The sequence below is a fragment of the Crinia signifera genome, chromosome 9 (genome assembly GCF_055691185.1).
Source record: "Crinia signifera chromosome 9, ASM5569118v1, whole genome shotgun sequence".
NCBI lineage: Eukaryota > Metazoa > Chordata > Amphibia > Anura > Myobatrachidae > Crinia > Crinia signifera.
Window position 1 is genome coordinate 142,879,080 of NC_139225.1, and position 9,828 is coordinate 142,888,907.

General features: G+C 44.3%; 1 long non-coding RNA gene across 1 annotated transcript; it reads right to left on the bottom strand.

Annotated features, from left to right (window-relative positions):
- Nucleotides 1–1,885: 1,885 nt before the first annotated feature.
- On the bottom strand, nt 1,886–9,234 carry LOC146036735 (uncharacterized). Its single transcript, XR_014460947.1, has 2 exons — nt 8,960–9,234; nt 1,886–4,359 (listed from the first exon to the last, which is right to left on the bottom strand). It is a non-coding gene; the product is annotated as an uncharacterized LOC146036735 (long non-coding RNA).
- Between the last annotated feature and the right edge of the window lie 594 nt (nt 9,235–9,828).

Genomic DNA, 9,828 nt, shown 5'->3' on the forward strand with positions numbered 1-9,828 from the left:
TACAGCATAAGGAATAGTGGCTCATAGGTTTATCGTTTTACATGTCAAACAGCCTTATCAGTAATGTGTACAGTAGCAGCCCAGCTCAGTGATAAGACTCCATATGTAAAGGAGCTTTGGTATAAAATGCTCAGACTACCAGTTATTGGTAGGTCTCGCTGTCTGTGTCTCTGATCTGTAAGATGGACGGGGGGAAAGTGTTCCTTCTGCTGGCGTTATGCGTTCTAGGTAAGATAAGAATGATCTATACAGTATATAGTCACACTGATCCAATGTTATATCGCTTGCAGAGGAGGGGGAAACATAGACAGATGCCCTCAGGTGTGCACATTACACAGATGCCCTCAGGTGTGCACATTACACAGATGCCCTCAGCTGTGCACATTACGCAGATGACCTAAGCTTCACACATTACGCAGATGCCCTCAGGTGCGCACATTACACAGATGCCCTCAGGTGCGCACATTACACAGATGCCGTCAGGTGCACACATTACGCAGATGCCCTCAGGTGCGCACATTACGCAGATGCCCTCAGGTGCGCACATAACACAGATGCCCTCAGGGGCACACATTACACAGATGCCCTCAGGTGCACATATTACATAGATGCCCTCAGGTGCGCACATTACACAGATGCCGTCAGGTGCACACATTACGCAGATGCCCTCAGGTGCGCACATTACGCAGATGCCCTCAGGTGCGCACATAACACAGATGCCCTCAGGGGCACACATTACACAGATGCCCTCAGGTGCACACATTACATAGATGCCCTCAGGTGCGCACATTACACAGATGCCCTCAGCTGCGCACATTACACAGATGCCCTCAGGTGCACACATTACACAGATACCCCCAGGTGCGCACATTACAAAGATACCCCTAGGTGCGCACATTACACAGATACCCTCAGGTGCACACATTACACAGATACCCCCAGGTGCGCACATTACATAGATGCCCCCAGGTGCGCACATTAAAAAGATACCCCTAGGTGCGCACATTACACAGATACCTCCAGGTGCGCACATTACACATATACCCCGGGTGCGCACATTACAAAGATACCCCAGGTGTGCGCATTACACAGATACCTCCAGGTGCGCACATTACACAGATACCTCCAGGTGCGCACATTACACAGATACCCCCAGGTGTGCACATTACACAGATACCCTCTGGTGTGCACATTACACATGTACAATGTAATTATGTTTTATGTCGGGGGAATGGTCCAGTTCGGGAAACATCAATAATATACTCTTAGAAGATAAGTAGCTGTTATTTGTTCCCAGTGTAATATATATTGGGGCAGTACAGATGGTGTAATGGTTAGCATTACTGCCTCACAGCATTGAGGTCATGGGTTTGATCCCCACCATGGCCCTAACTGTGCGGAGTTTGTATATTCTCCCCGTACTTGCGTGGGTTTCCTCCGGGTACTCTGGTTTCCTCCCACAATCCAAAAATATACTGGTAGGTTAATTGGCTTTAAACAAATGAACCCTAGCATTTTTCTGTGTGTGCGTCTATATGTGTGGTAGGGAATATAGATTGTAAGCTCCATTGGGTCAGGGACTGATGTGAATGTTCAACTATACTCTGTAAAGCGCTGCGGAATCTGTGTGTGCTATATAAGAAACTGTTCATAAATAAATAAATATATATATATATAACATCGGGGCTGTGGTTTAGCACTCCAAGAATCAATGTCAATTACCGTGGTGCCAGTAGATACTCAATTATATAATTTATCACAAATTCTTTCTCAAAATGATAAAATATGCTTTTAGAGTTAAAAAGATGCAACAGAAGAAGAAATGATGGCGTATTATTAGATACAGGGATTGAAGTGCGAATATGGGGGAAAAAATGAAAAGAAATATTGGAACAGTGTGAAGTATATTTTATGTACACAACTTATTGTTTTCATAGATACATCATTCATTTATTGTTTCCATATTTTTTAATAATTCCATTGCAACTATGTCATTACTGATTTTCCTTTAGTTCTACTAGAATTCTTCTCGTTAGTCATTTGAGTATACATAATACAATCTTCAACCGTATACAGTAACCTTAGACCTTAACATAGCCACCAGGAGGTCCTACACAACATTGTGGCACACAGCATACCATCCTGGTAAGAGTATATCCCACCACTTATTGTGAATCATCTGTCCTCTTGGGAAGGTTTAATATATGTCTTTCTTAAAGCTGCAATCAGTTTAAAGGGAAAAACTACCTGGGTTGGTTGGTCCAGTGTCAGAGTTCTTCCAGTAAACAGGGTTTGAGTTCCTTATTTAATTTAAGCACCAGAATATTATATTGCGGCTGAAAACTTGTGTAATTAATACATGTCCCCTTAATAAAACATAATACTGGATAATGATATATTTTTTTCAGCCATAAAGACTGAATCCAACGACCCTTTAAACGAACAACCACTCGTGAGCAAGGAGAAGACTCAGACGATCAGTGAGCTTTCACCTACACTTGATATTGTCACATTGCATATTACAGTTTTCGTACCCCAACCAGGGAACAACAACACAAAGATTATATCATCAAACGTGGAAGAACCGTCAGCGTCCCAACTCCGTTTGACCGTACAAGCTCAGAGGCCCAGGCCAAATTCCCCATGTAACGATACTGCCCCGGTGTCCTCTGGATCTGGTGGCACCATTAATTCCTGTACATGGCCAGAACTGTCTGTAAAGGTGGTCAAAGAGACAGAATCTGGCAATACTCTCCTCTGTTCCACAGATGTCTATGATCAGGAGCTACTGCTGACTATAGATACTGTTAATAAAACAATGAGTAAAGAACTCCATAATATTAGTGGGTCATCTAACATAGCAACAGTGACGGTAAACCTCAAAACAATAAAAATAATCTCCATTTCAAATTCCATGGGTTCATCAGCGGTGTCTATTATTGCTAAAGTAGCTTGTAAGCCCCCCACTACTCTGAGCAGTACCTATAGCAAGATACACACAACTATCTCTAGAGCTGCCACCAGTACTAACTCTAGAGTTGCCACCAGTACTAGCTCTAGAACCAGTTTGAAGACAACAACTAATAGTAGACCAGTAATATCTTCAGGCAATGAGACTAGTGCCCGAACAGTGGCCCCAAATACCACAGTGGTGTACCCTCATAAATCAACCTGTAGCAAATCTGCATCAACCACTACTGTGACCAGCTCCATCGGAGAATCCAGTCTATGTAAGTAAAGATCTGTCCAAAACAATGGACTTTAATTCTAATTATACCAGTAGTGTTCTAGGGACAATATAGATATACTGTATGGGAGTGATGGTTTATGAATGAGTAAACCACAGATTCTTGCTGATACATTATTTATCTAAGGGTTACTGCCAGCTGCAGCAGATGCATGGGGAACCGTGGTTCTTATACTATTATGGGTTTTTTTTGTGTTAGTTTTGTAGAATTGGACTTTCAGTTCTCCAGTACATGTGTAATCTGCTTGCCTGGCACACATACTGAGAATTTCTGAAGAGTCTGGTACAGCCAAGAGGCAATTATATGCTCACCACCCTTTAGGAGATCATATTTATTTGCGAATAAGCCACTCCATAAAGTAACACCATGTAACGGGATGCAACTAGCAGGCTTTTACGTCAATGCCACATGCACCTATCTTTTAGAATCTGGTGCAAGAATGTGCTGGCACAGAACTTCCACCAGTAGACAGACTGTTTCATCCCTTAATAGCCTCATCAGTGCAGACTGTTATTGTTCTGCTCACTTATAGACTGTTGTTATTTACACAGTTGGTTGTGTTGTGTGTAAAGGCCTAGGCATGCAGGTGGCCGGGGAAAGTATTCACTACTGTCACCGATGAAGCACGTGGTGCAGGCTTCTGTGATAGTCTTGGATGCTATGCACAAGGTTGCCAGCTGTAATCAGAGGTGTAAGTTCATCCCAGTCACCCGGAGGCCAGCTGGGGTTTGGTGCCCATTCAGGGCTTAGAGCCCGGGGGTAGGCGCCTCCATTGCCTCTCGGAGTTTCACCCCTGACAGTAATTCTGACTTGTTTCTTTGATTGATGATTGTCTTTGCCATTCTTTTAGTGATAGTTCCACAATGACTTAGGGTAAGGGTAGCAGACTACAAGTTCCAGCACACCCTGTTGGCCTCTGCCTGGAAATACTTTGGATATCTTCCTCTGGCTCAGACAAACAGCAATGGTGGACCTTGTCAAGCTGTACAGAGCTCACTGGACATTATATAATTTCTTTCCAGGTCGTGGACCCGTGACTGGTCTCCTACTGCTGGTCCTGCTTCCGGTGCTCCTCAGCTGATTCACCAATGGCTCCTCCCTTAGTAAGTTCCTGCAGGTGAGAGCGAAAAAGGGAAAGATCTCCAGGGAATAATAAGGGCTTCTCTTTGTATCCTGATTTACAAGTTATTTCTTAATTCAAACCAATGAACATTTAGCTCGGTACTTGTTTCCTAGCACGGCGCCCATCGCATACCGTACTTAGTGGTGTGCGATGCGATATTCATGTTAAACTAACAGGAGTGCTTGTACAATGAAATATCGCATAGCATTGCATGCCAGCAAATGGCATGCGATGCAATGCGATTTTTAATTGTACAAGCTCAACTCCACGCCGTCGTGGATAGTGGGGGTATGAAAAGGTCGGAGGACGCGTACCGCCGCACCCCGCGGGCTCGCTGCGCTCGCCACGCTTTAGGTTGGCATTGATATTGGGGGTGGCGTTTCCAATTGGGTTGCATTTAACATTGAAAGCGCCCATCAGGGTACTTGTACAATTAAAAATTGGATCGCATGCATCGCATGCCGCTATATTGCATGCGATGCGATGCAATTGTATAAGATGTAATAAGATCAAAATTGTGGGCGCCGTGCTAGGAAACAAGTACCTTTAGCTCTAATATTCACTCTGTCACCACAGAGGAAAACCAGGTTCTATAAACCTTTTGGTCAACAAACTCCATCAAAACCAAAGAGGATACCGGTCACAGATTAACCAGGAGTATGAATTTCCCTTAAGTTCCCGACAGCATACATAAATATAAGATTGGGCAGGGCTGCTTTGTAGTGCAGAACATTTTGAAGGGATATGTAGCCTTAAGGTGACAAGTAGAAAAGTTGCCAATAACAAGCTTCTAATTGTTATTTTATAGAATGTACCCATTTAGCATAGTGTTGGCCTCCTGGCTCAGTGCTCTTATCTTGCTTTGTTTTCTGACCATGTGTGTGAAATATTTACTTTTTATCAATTACTACGGTTTTCAACTGGTCTAATTTCTTATTGTACTAACTGGTATTATGTCTTATGCTGTGTACACACGGGGGAGATATATTGCTAGCAATATATTGCTTGCAATATATTGCTGAGTAATATATTGCTCAGTGTCCAGTTTTTCAGAGGGACCAGCAATTTTCCCTGAAAATTGCTAGCAATTTTGACTCGATTTTTATTACCCTCTATTTAAATTCATTTATGATTGACATGGGTTGTGGGAAGTCCTTCTGGAAGGGAATAAAAGTGTATATGGTGTATATACAGATGTAGCAGGGGTCATCTTTGTAGGGGCAGGATAATCTAGCGGCAGCAGCCGCTAGTGCCCCGCTCCTGCCAGGGGTGTGGGGGCACAAGACGGCCGTGCGGCCCCTGCCACCCCGACACCACTGCCCCTTCATTTATTTTGAGCCCACATACTATTGGTGTGGGGCAGCATGGTAATGCTCATGCTGCCCACCGATGGTGCAAATCACCATTGATGGGCAGCATGAACATAATCATTCTGCCGGACACCAATGCCCCCTTCATTTTTTTGGTTGTCACATACTATTGGTGTGGGGCAGCATGGTAATGCTCATGCTGCCCATCGATGGTGCAAATCACCATTGATGGGCAGCATGAACATAATCATGCTGCCCAACACCAATGCCCTCTAAAGACAGCCTATGCACTTACTGGCTAGTGGGGCGCGCAGGAGGTGTGGGTGCTGGCACAGTGGGGGGGGGGGGGGAGATTTGCGCAGCAGCTTCTGTGCTGTATGCGCGGGCAGGGACGCAGGAGGAAGCAAGGGGTGGTCGTGTGTCACGCTGTGACAGGGTGGGTGGGCGGGTCCCGGCCGGCGTGTCACGCTGTGACAGGGCGGGTGGGCGGGTCCCGGCCGGCGTGTCACGCTGTGACAGGGCGGGTGTGCGGGTCCCGGCCGGCGCTGGAGGCTAGATATCGCTGGTCTCTGGTGCACAGTGCTTTGTGCACCAGCGACCAGCAATTTTTAGGCAGAATCGGAGGAGCAAGCTCCTGCGACCAGCGACCATGAAGGGCTGGCCGCGGGAGCGCGCTCCCAGCCATTTATCGCTGGCTGCACATTAAATCACTGGCAATATGGTCGCTGAGCGACCATTTTGCCAGCGATTTTATGCCTAATTGCAGCAGTGTGTACACAGCTTTAAGGTGCCCATACACGTTACAATTATTGTATACAAAATTGTATACAATATGGCATATCATCGCATCTCGTTTTTTTTTATTAGATGAGATCTATGTCTTATTGTACAGTGCTTCTGCCAACTGGTCTTATTTCTTATTGTACGATGTCTCTGCCAACTGGTCTTATGTCTTATTGTACGATGTCTCTGCCAACTGGTCTTGTGTCTTATTGTACGGTGTCTCTGCCAACTGGTCTTATGTCTTATTGTACGGTGTTTCTGCCAACTGGTCTTATGTCTTATTGTACGGTGTCTCTGCCAACTGGTCTTATGTCTTTTTGTACGGTGTCTCTGCCAACTGGTCTTATGTCTTATTGTACGATGTCTCTGCCAACTGGTCTTATGTCTTATTGTACGGTGTTTCTGCCAACTGGTCTTATGTCTTATTGTACGGTGTCTCTGCCAACTGGTCTTATGTCTTATTGTACGGTGTTTCTGCCAACTGGTCTTATGTCTTATTGTACGGTGTCTCTGCCAACTGGTCTTGTGTCTTATTGTACGGTGTCCCTGCCAACTGGTCTTATGTCTTATTGTACGGTGTCTCTGCCAACTGGTCTTATGTCTTATAGTACGATGTCTCTGCCAACTGGTCTTATGTCTTATTGTACGGTGTCTCTGCCAACTGGTCTTATGTCTTATTGTACGGTGTCTCTGCCAACTGGTCTTATGTCTTATTGTACGGTGTCTCTGCCAACTGGTCTTATGTCTTATTGTACAGTGCTTCTGCCAACTGGTCTTATTTCTTATTGTACGATGTCTCTGCCAACTGGTCTTATGTCTTATTGTACGATGTCTCTGCCAACTGGTCTTATGTCTTATTGTACGGTGTCTCTGCCAACTGGTCTTATGTCTTATTGTACGATGTCTCTGCCAACTGGTCTTATGTCTTATTGTACGGTGTCTCTGCCAACTGGTCTTATGTCTTATTGTACGGTGTCTCTGCCAACTGGTCTTATGTCTTATTGTACGGTGTCTCTGCCAACTGGTCTTATGTCTTATTGTACGGTGTCTCTGCCAACTGGTCTTATGTCTTATTGTACGGTGTCTCTGCCAACTGGTCTTATGTCTTATTGTACGGTTTCTCTGCCAACTGGTCTTATGTATTATTGTACGATGTCTCTGCCAACTGGTCTTATGTCTTATTGTACGGTGTCTCTGCCAACTGGTCTTATGTCTTATTGTACGGTGTCTCTGCCAACTGGTCTTATGTCTCATTGTACCTAGGAATATAGAACGCCCTTGCCGGACAGCTATCAGCATCTTATCTTGATTGCTGAGCCTGTATTTACTAAGCTTTCCCCACTTACTCTGCTCCCAAGGTCAATGTCAGATTCCAAAGAAGGAGACTTTTGCCGTCACATTACTTTCTATCAATCTCCTTGGAACGAAGGGCGAGAGAAACATTACACTACGAGGGATTTACTACAGCTTCTAAAAATGAACATAATCTACTGTAGCTAGCATTTCTCTATCACAGACAGAATCTGATCGGTTGCTATGGGCAACATCAGCGCTTTTCATTTTTAGAATTTTTCATAAATCTACCCTTATATTACCATATATCCATAATTTTACTTGAAGAAGACAACAGTCTACTCGGGCCACCAGAAAAATCGCGTATTGGGACTGTAGAAAATGTTTTTTTTAACATAAAATTAACATTATTTTTATATAACTAAAATAAGTAAGAGCTCCATAAGTTTATTCCTATTAAAACCGTTCAAACCTTGAACCCATAACTGTAAATCACCTAAAACCTACTAACCTAGCAATAAACAACAATACTCATGCGCTTAATTATCTTAGAACCTTATTTAATAATAAAAAAACACAGGCACAGTACTGCTTGGATAAAAGCTCACAGCTTTTTATTCAAATTATTAATTGCCATAACGAGGAAAGGTGGCCAGGAGACGCTGCATCCCAATTCCAGCTTTGTAACCTACACCCTGCTCTGGGGAACGACTGAAACATCCCCCCTTTTGATGCATCGATCATCGTGGGGGCTCACCTAACCCTCATGGGCCAGTCTGGATGTTAACTACACAAGCCACGCCCAGGTCCCCTCGCACAACGCAGGACAAACTCGCTAAGAAAAAAAAAAAAAATGAGTTCTAGCTTATAGCTCCTCCCCATCCCTATTTAAACTAAACCACAAAGGGAACCACCCACTGAATATAATTGGCCCCTAAAGATGACTAACAAATCACCCCATACAGTTACGGCTTGTGACAAGGATGTCACATGACCATAACAGGAAAAACATAGGAGTCTTAACTCCTCTCCTGCCTAATCGGCCCTTGTTCTAAGAAGTATAATACTACTATTAAGTATTTAGACAAGCAGAGATGAGTGAGCTAAGAGCAAGGATGTGTGTAAATGTAGAACGGGCTGTTTATCAGAGCTTGCGGCATGCCCGTCTGACTTACTGTAATTAGCATTCATTTGCATCTTACCAAGGAGGTGATTCAGACACACTCGTAGTGGGCCGAATTCTGTCCCCCGGCCAATGATGGGGGTCAGCGCTTGCAGTCAACTTTAAAGGGTCTCTCGCTTTTTACATGTTCCCTCTGTCCATGCGACTCCAAAACACCGCCACCTGTTGGCAGCAAGTGAAACTACATCTACTAGCTTTCGAAGCATTTGCCTCGAGCGGGCTTACTAGTATATTACTGTATATCTGTGACCAAGTATAGGTATTGTATACTAGTTACTATTGCTTTGCTGCAGATCTTGGTGCACAGATAACTCTACAGGAATGTATCATTACACTCATTACCCACACTTCATTTATGTGCTATTCTTATTTCTTATTCTTTCTTGTCTGCGTACTCTCTGTTGTTTGTTTGTTATTATTATACATATAGATGTATAATTTGTTGTACCCCATCTCTTCTTTTCACAGTTAAGGTTGCCCAGTGTCCTAGACCAGGTGTGGTATGGCGCTCCGACAGGGGGGATCCCGACGGTCAGTATCCCGATGTCGGTATCCTGATAGTCAGGATCCCCCCCCTGACGGAGTGTCATCCGGCACCCCCTTTTTCCCAATTTTTATACACTTTTTAATGTAGCCAGACTCATGGTCATACAGCAGCCAGCTTTGTACTGCTCTGTCACACACAGCGCCACCCTTCCTCCATTATCCGTTACCTCAGAGCTCTCAATTCCCATCAGCCCCCTCTCCTGGCTCCAGCAGCCTCTAAGTCACGTGACCAACTGTTGGATCACCACTTTATCACTCACTCTTTCTGTGGCACACACAAATACAATATTATATATAGCCATACAGATATATGTAACATGGGTGTTAGTATGGGATATGGTC